Raw genomic sequence first — 8082 nt, forward strand, 5'->3', positions numbered from 1 at the left:
TTACAGTGGATACAATAAGTGTACACACCCTTGTTAACATGCCAGGGTTTTGTGATATATAAAATAACACCACAATAAATCATTTCAAAACCTTTCCCACCTTTAATGTGACCTATAATCTGTGCAATCCAATTGAAAAACAACAAATCTGTTAGGGGTAGAATATAGCAAATGAAATGCATTCAATAGGCTGGTTGCCTAAGTGTGCACACCCTTAAACTAATACTTTGTTGAAGCACCTTTTGATTTAATTACAGCATTCATTCTTCTTGGGAAGGAGTCTATCAGCATGGCACATCTTGACTTGGCAATATTTACCCACTCTTCCTTGCTAAAGCCCTCCAACTCTGTCATATTGTGAGAGCATATCTTGTGCACAGCTCTCTTTAGGTCACCCCACAGATTTTCTATTGGATTTAGGTATGGGTTCTGGCTGGGCCATTCCAAAACTTTGATTCTCTTCAGGTGAAGCCATTCATTTGTTGATTTGGATGTATGCTTCGGGTCATTGTTGTGCTGACAGGTGAAAGTCGTCTTCATCTTCAGCTTTCTAGCAGATACCTGAAGGTTTTGGGCCAAACGTGACTGGTATTTGGAACTGATCATAATTCCCTCCACCTTGACTAAAGCCCCAGTTCCAGCCTATGAACAGCAACCTCAAAGCAGGACACTGCCACCACCATGCTTCACCATAGGGATGATGTTCTTTTGGTGATGCAAAGTGTTGTTTTTGCACCTAACGTGCCATTGGGAATTGTGGCCAGACAATTCAGCCATGGTCTCATTAGACCATAGCACATTTTCTCGCATGCTTTTGGGGGACTTGACATATCGTTTTCACATTTTTGCCAGGCCTGGATTTTGTTCTGTGTGAGAAACGGCTTCCATCTTCCAACCCTACCCCATAGGCCTGACATGGAGAATACGGGAGATTGTTGTCACATTTAGTACACAACTAGTACTTGCCAGAGATTCCTGCAGCTCCTGCAGTGTTGCTTAGGTCCCCTGGCAGCCTCCCTGACCAGTTTTTGTCTTGTCTTTTCATCAGATTTGGAAGGAACTCCAGTTCTTTGCAACATCACTGTTTCCCCATATTTTCTCCCCTTTTTGATGACTCTCTTCACTGTGTTCCATGGTATATGCAATGGAAATATTTTTGTACCCTTCTCCTGGCTGATACCATTCAACAATGAAATCCCTTTGATGCTTTGTAGGCTCTTTGTGAGGCATGGCTTTTGCTGCAGCAGGCAACAGAGTAAATGTCAGGGAAATCCTACTAGGACAGCTGACCATTATTTGGTATTAATTAGAGTCTCTTTAATTTTTGGCAGGGGTGTACCCAAGAAAAGTGAATGCTGTAATTAGATCAAAGGTTCTTCAGCAAAGTATTAGTTTAAGGCTGTGCACACATGCATCCAGCTTATTGTGCATTTCTTATAGTTCATATTTGTTCCCCTAACAGATTTGTTTGTTTTTCAATTGAATTGTACAGGTTATAGGTCACATTAAAGGTGGGAAGAGTTTTGAAATGATTTATTTTGGTCCCAATTTGTATATCACAAAAACCTGCCATTTTAACAGGGGTCTGTACACCTTTTCTGTCCACTGTATGATAGTAAAAGACGTTTGGCTTTTCCCTTTTAGGGGTCAGCACAATGGAACTCCGGTCCATTCATAATTGGCAGTGGATTTTTACGGTGCCAAGTTGCCAGCCCGACACCCAACCTTTAATGAAGGCATGCCCATTCACACTCGCACCTACCTGCATGTCTTTAACATCACTCGACCGTGGGGAGGTCATGCAGACTCCACACAGAAGGCGCTCCAGCTGAGAATCTATATCCCTAGATTTGGGCCTTTGTCCCCCCATTTTGTTACTCTTTGTCCAGACTTCTTGCACTGACAGGATGTAAGGTATGCTACAGATATCTCCTGCAAATAGGCCTCTGTGATGATCACTGTGATGCAATGCAGTTAACCCCACCACAAGTAAACATGCACATATTGCAATATGGCTAAGAGTGACAGTTGTGTGCATGGTAAAATGCATGCCCTTAACATGCCTGGGGTATTAGTGAGCCACAACAGGACAATTCCATACTCACCAGCTTCAGGCTGCTGTCCCAGATCCAGACCAGAGGGACCTATGTAATTGTGGGAGAGAGGTATTGTCAGCAGACTCACATGTGGCATTGGTACAAGATGAATGCTGCTTTTCTGCACAGGTACAGTACAAGCTCCGATGCTACACAAGTTGCTGTCCTTCACCATAGATGTGCACTTCTGTGCATTACAATACCCCACCCACACCTGCATTTTGACCTGACATATGCATCTAGATACTCTATGGATGCCAGCATGGCTGCTACAGTAGTAGATTGATGTCCACTGGGACCTTACCTGCACAATCTTCGCATGTTGTCTTGGTGCCACCCACCTCCATCATGTGGGTGTCTTGACTCTGCTGTTGTTGTGTGGTGGGTGCCCCAAGGTTGGCAAGAAGCTCCTCCATAGGTGTAAGTGGGGCTTGCATAGCAGGACCCCCACCTGTGGCTGTGCGGTCCCTGGCAATGGCAGCCGCTCTTCGGTGGGTATGGCAGATGAGGTCAGGTGCACAATGGCTGACCTGTTCGTAAGTTCATGCATGCTGACCCACATCATTTACCCTGTGGATGAGGTCGTCCCACAGGGCAGTCCACTCCTGCAGATTCATTTGGCTATGGCCAAACATCACCCCATGGTGCTGGATTATGGTGTCAATGATTGCTGATGTCTCTGCGTCTGAGTATGGCAGTTGTCTGGCACGCTACATGTCACCTGGAGGACATAAACAGGGAAACACATCAGAGGACCTCATACATTGGTCAACATTATTTATAGAACCTGCACATCAACACTGACTAGCACTAGCCAAAACTTATAACCACATCATACCCCTGTCATCTATCAGCACAGTATGAGCTTGCTCTGTACTCCTGGTCATGATGTGTCAGGCTTCCCCCAATGGGGGCCAGTAAATTGCATACTCCTCCATTCATCATTCACTTTAGTGTAGAGGGATGACAGTCTTCCATGCAGATGGGATGTCAATGGTATTCAGGCTTTGTTTGACTACAGTGTGCAATGGAGCTGGGAGCACATACCTGAGTTCATGTAGGATGTAAACAGGGATGTTATCAGGTCCCATTAAGACTTAATTTTGTTGCCTTTGAGTAGGCATTATGCACCTGCTCCCTAATGATGAAGGGAGGGGTGCGGGTACTATGCATATCCACCTATACTGATGGGGGGATGGGGAGTAATGTTTTCACTTAACCTATCTGCAGCGGGTTGCCTATAACTGTGACATGTGTATATGTGGTATGATTGCCCACCAGTACAGGGTGGATTGGGTTGTTACCTCTGAGATTGAAGACATATGTGATGACAGCCTTGTGATTGGCCTTGGTGGATGTGTTCAATTTGTACTCATAGTTAGCCTTATAGTGATTCACCTGTGACCTCATATGCTTGTTCAGACAAAGATGAATTTGCTTCCAAGTTGGTGCCTGCTCCTACATGACCCTGTACAACCAATATAGTGACCTATCATGTGGTTTGTGTATTGCTGCCGTCCACCAAAGGGGATTATTCTACCTTGGTGTAGGTGGGTTTTATGAGTCAGGTATTGCTGAGCCCATACAGCTATGTCGGTGCTCATATAGCTGTTTATATTAGGCATGAACACAAGGTCATAACACAGTTGGATACTTCTCCAATTTCAACCTGATAATCATGCTTATTCTAGTACCCATTTCTGTGTCAGGGCAATGCAGCAACCAGAAGCTGTAGACATTTATGTCTGTTGTATGCATTGAAACTGATTACACGTGTACAACATGTACAGCTTATTTACCTGACATTTTGCATCTCATGTCTATTGTTTTGAGGCTTGTAGCTACACCTACTCATACATACATGTACACAGGTAATAACTGATATACATTTCTGTTCTATGTCAGTATGGCACACTGTATTTACACACTTGCTGCTCAGTCATACCTCTCACCCTGTTAGAGCAGGACATCTGGATGATGGCATACATAAATGGGGGGGGGGGGGCAATAGCCCAAAATTAGTGACACCTTATTAATATTGCTGTAACACACTTAAGTCAGTTGAAAGCACAGTAGGCGTTGCATTCACAGAAATACCCTGGAGGATGTCTGACATTCATATGTATGCTATTATGTTCTGATGTCAATCTTCACAGATTTGCCAATGATTTGCCAGACATAAAACAGCTCTATGAGGAAATAACTACAAATATGAGGCACACATGTGGCCAGTGTGCAGAACACTGGACAGTTGAATGATATGAGTTCAGTATATGACATGCAGTTCAACACACACTTCTGAGACAGTAGTTTACTATGCACATACCCTGTATAGGTCTCTTAGATTTGTAAGACAAACATGTGTATCATAGTTGTATTCACAAGTAACCTATGGATATTTACGACATCCCAGTAGCTGACCTAGCAGTGTCACAGTCAGTATTGCTCAACAGACTCAGGGGCCTGAGCTGTGATGTACATCACTACAGACAGAGCCAGATGCTATGGCCATAGGTGCTGTTCAGCAATATATCAGTACAGCAAGTCTTGGTGAGACATATTTGTTTAACTTCCTATGTCCCATTATTGCATACACCCTACTGCATTCCATTACATACTTACTTGTTTGACATACCTTTTTTCCAAGTATCCCTGTATTTCATTTCTCTCTCTCTCTTTCTCTCGCTCTATCTACACATGTAGAGGAATAGACCTGTTTTGCTTACGCAATAGCTTGCCCTTTGTAGGTAATTCTCATGAGCAGATGATGGCCTGTGCACCAATTGGTGTCCCCACTTGCTAATTGTATGCAGAACAGCTGTATTGTTATTCCAATAGACAATGGCATGGCAACAAACTCCTATAATTAAGTACTTCATGTGGGCATTGCCCCTTTCCTGTGCCTGTGAGGAGGACATCATGGAGGTGTGTGAACTACAGCATCATAGAGGGTAGGTGGAAATACCTCTTACAACAAGACATGTGGAGAGAGCCTAACAAAATGGGGGAGAAGCTTCCAGAATTAGGGACAGAATGTAAGTATTGTTGTTATCCAGTTGGAATAATGCTAGATTAACAGGGTTTGTGTGCACATGCGTTTTCTGTGTGATTTCAAGTCTGACAGTGTTATGTGGAAGACACAACTCTCATCTGTAGGGCTATTCGCAGAATGACCAGAGGTTTGACTCTTATGTTTAAACTGTTCCTCAGACAGTTTTTGTCCTTGACAAATAAGTAGGATACTGTGGGGATTGCAGTCATTAAATGCTAACATCCATTTGTGTTTCTGACTTCATATCCCTCCAATAAGATACAGTACAACAAATCCTGTTACACCAGCAACTTTCTCTGTTTATAACAGAAATATTTCAAATATGCCCCTGTTTTTGGGCCTCTGTCCCCAATTATGTCAGGCTTTGTCCGGATATCATGCAGTATGAGGTTGATAGGTATGGTATATCATTATTTAGTGCCTTCATTCCTGATATCATCCCAGTGATGTAGCAGAATCTCAGACATGTTATTAGGAAGAAGCCATATATATAAGACCAAAATCTGGACATTCTGTGGGATCTGTACAGTTGAGAGGTCTCTGTATGTCTAGCCATTGTTAACAGACTGTCAGGATTGTGTAGCAGTGTAGTGTGTAAATGCTAGTTTGGCTGTGTAGGGAGGGGGGTAGATGTGAGTGTCATGGGTCCATTTCTATCTGACTGCTCATGCTGCTCCAGTTTCTGGTGGTCTATCGGCTGTATAAGTTTGTAGGGGCAGACTAAGACATATCCCATACCACCTCAAGAATCCTACTACATGTGACTTGGGGCTGTATATGTAGGGCTAGTGTGTGTGAGTAGCAAACAGGATATATTTGTTCGTATATAGAACACCAACGTTATGCTCCTGCAGGCAGAATAGTAACTCAAAATATCAGGTAAAACCAATTCAAATAAAACATAACAATGATGAGTTTATTAAGGTGAGTGCTTTCACAGTAAAACACCACTTCATTGGGCAACCCAGTTAAAACATCATACATTTTTATATTCAAACCAGCCAATGAAAATCACACACCAATTATTACAAAGCATAGACTCTTAAAGTCCAGAAACACAAAAAAATCATATAAGCAACATAAAACTATTAATAAAAAATGATAGTAAAAATGTCAATGCTTCAATGACCTTTCTCTTACAAATGGTTTCAATGAAACCATATCATTAATACCAGGGAAGCAGTCTGTTTTAAAGAAAAGAACCCATTTCAGCTCACAGACTTCTGTCTTGTTTTTAATGTTGCCTCACCTCAGACTTTCATATATAATTTCTAGCACAAAAAATGTAAAATAGTGCTGTGCATTATTTGACTCTACCAGGATTCAAGAAGCTCGGCGCAAAGACGATTTTAGTCTTGCACTTAGCATCCTCACTACAGATGGCGCAGCAGCGCCATATGAATATGTATGAGGGTGCACCGCTGCAACCTCAACATGCACAGGAAATGTGTGCGAGTGCAGGGGTAGTGTACAAGTGCTCTATGGAGGCGTAAACATGCCTCGACACTTGCAAAACCTACTATGCCTACTAGTAGAGACCGCCCCTAATTGTAAGTCAGTAATTCAGTGTCCGTGGATACTGAAATGTATGCTAAGCATACAAGAGTGTCCACGAACAGTGAAATAAACTCGAAGTAGTAAACACACAAGCACTTAGTGGAATGTTGAGCCCTGTCCCTAGAACTTTCACAATTAGATTCCCTGTCCCTGTGTCACTATTATACATTTGAATTGCTGCAATATCGAAGGTGTAAGCAAAGCGCAGCATGTCTGCATGTCGCTGCCCTCCGACTATCGTAGCTTATACATCATATTCATTCAAATAGAGAAAAACATGCTGAATCAACGTGTCAATAGTTTAGAGCATCCACCTAACAAACAGGCATTCATGGTTTGAGCACAACAATACCACATGCAATTTTCCATGTGGAATGAATGTCGTTTTGCCATAAAACTGACATAAGAGTATCACATGAGATATTTAAGTTAAATATCATTCAAGCAAAGTGGCACTGTCATTATGAAGAAGGTACTAGCATGCAGATGTAAGCACAAATAAGCAGCAGTAAACACATATAAGTACCAGTAAGCAAGTCTGAGTGCACATGCATGGGTCTAAGCAGTGCCCATCATAAGAAATGTATAGAAGTATATATAGATATATAATATATATATATTTATATATATATATTTATATATATTTATATATATATATATATATATATATATATATATATATATATATATATATATATATATATTTTTTTTATCTATGAAGAAAGAACGATGTAGCAATAAAGCATACAAAAGGAATGAGAAGGGAATCAACAGCAACCCCAGTAGTATATAGCGCTGTCAACATATGTCATATCCAGTTGGGCAGGAGTGAGCAAAGCAGTGCTACTCACACCACAGGCAGGATATTACCAGTGGGAGTAACATTGTTGATTTGCTAAGTCTGCTTTATACACAGAGGGCAGTCCCTGGTAGGACTCCCCAAAAGTTGATAGGATGATTGGCCATTCGACCATTACACAAGCAAGGCCAGGTATGTTCAAGGACTAAATGGTGGGAGAACCTGAGAATACATGGGTTGGGACAACATACATGCAGGGCCCCTAACGCTCGGAAGAGGGCAATGTGTGGAGGTGCGTCATGGCTGCGATAACAAGCGGACAATGGATGGTATGCATGTATTTTGAACACAGGTGGGGTGGAGGAACTATGGGTATGAAATTATGGAGCCAGGCATGCCAGGGCTGGATGGGCTGGTTCTAACTGGACCACCCCATGGAGGTCAGCGAGTTTGTTATAAGTATATATGCATACACACATGCAGAAGTACATTCTCTGTAACACATTCATTCCATTTGCAGACATAAATAACATGAATGTGTCCTTACAAACCTCTACTGTATATAGAATAATAGGTTG

Source organism: Protopterus annectens, chromosome 5.part0, assembly GCF_019279795.1.
Source record: "Protopterus annectens isolate FY-2018-M chromosome 5.part0, PAN1.0, whole genome shotgun sequence".
NCBI classification, from domain to species: domain Eukaryota; kingdom Metazoa; phylum Chordata; order Ceratodontiformes; family Protopteridae; genus Protopterus; species Protopterus annectens.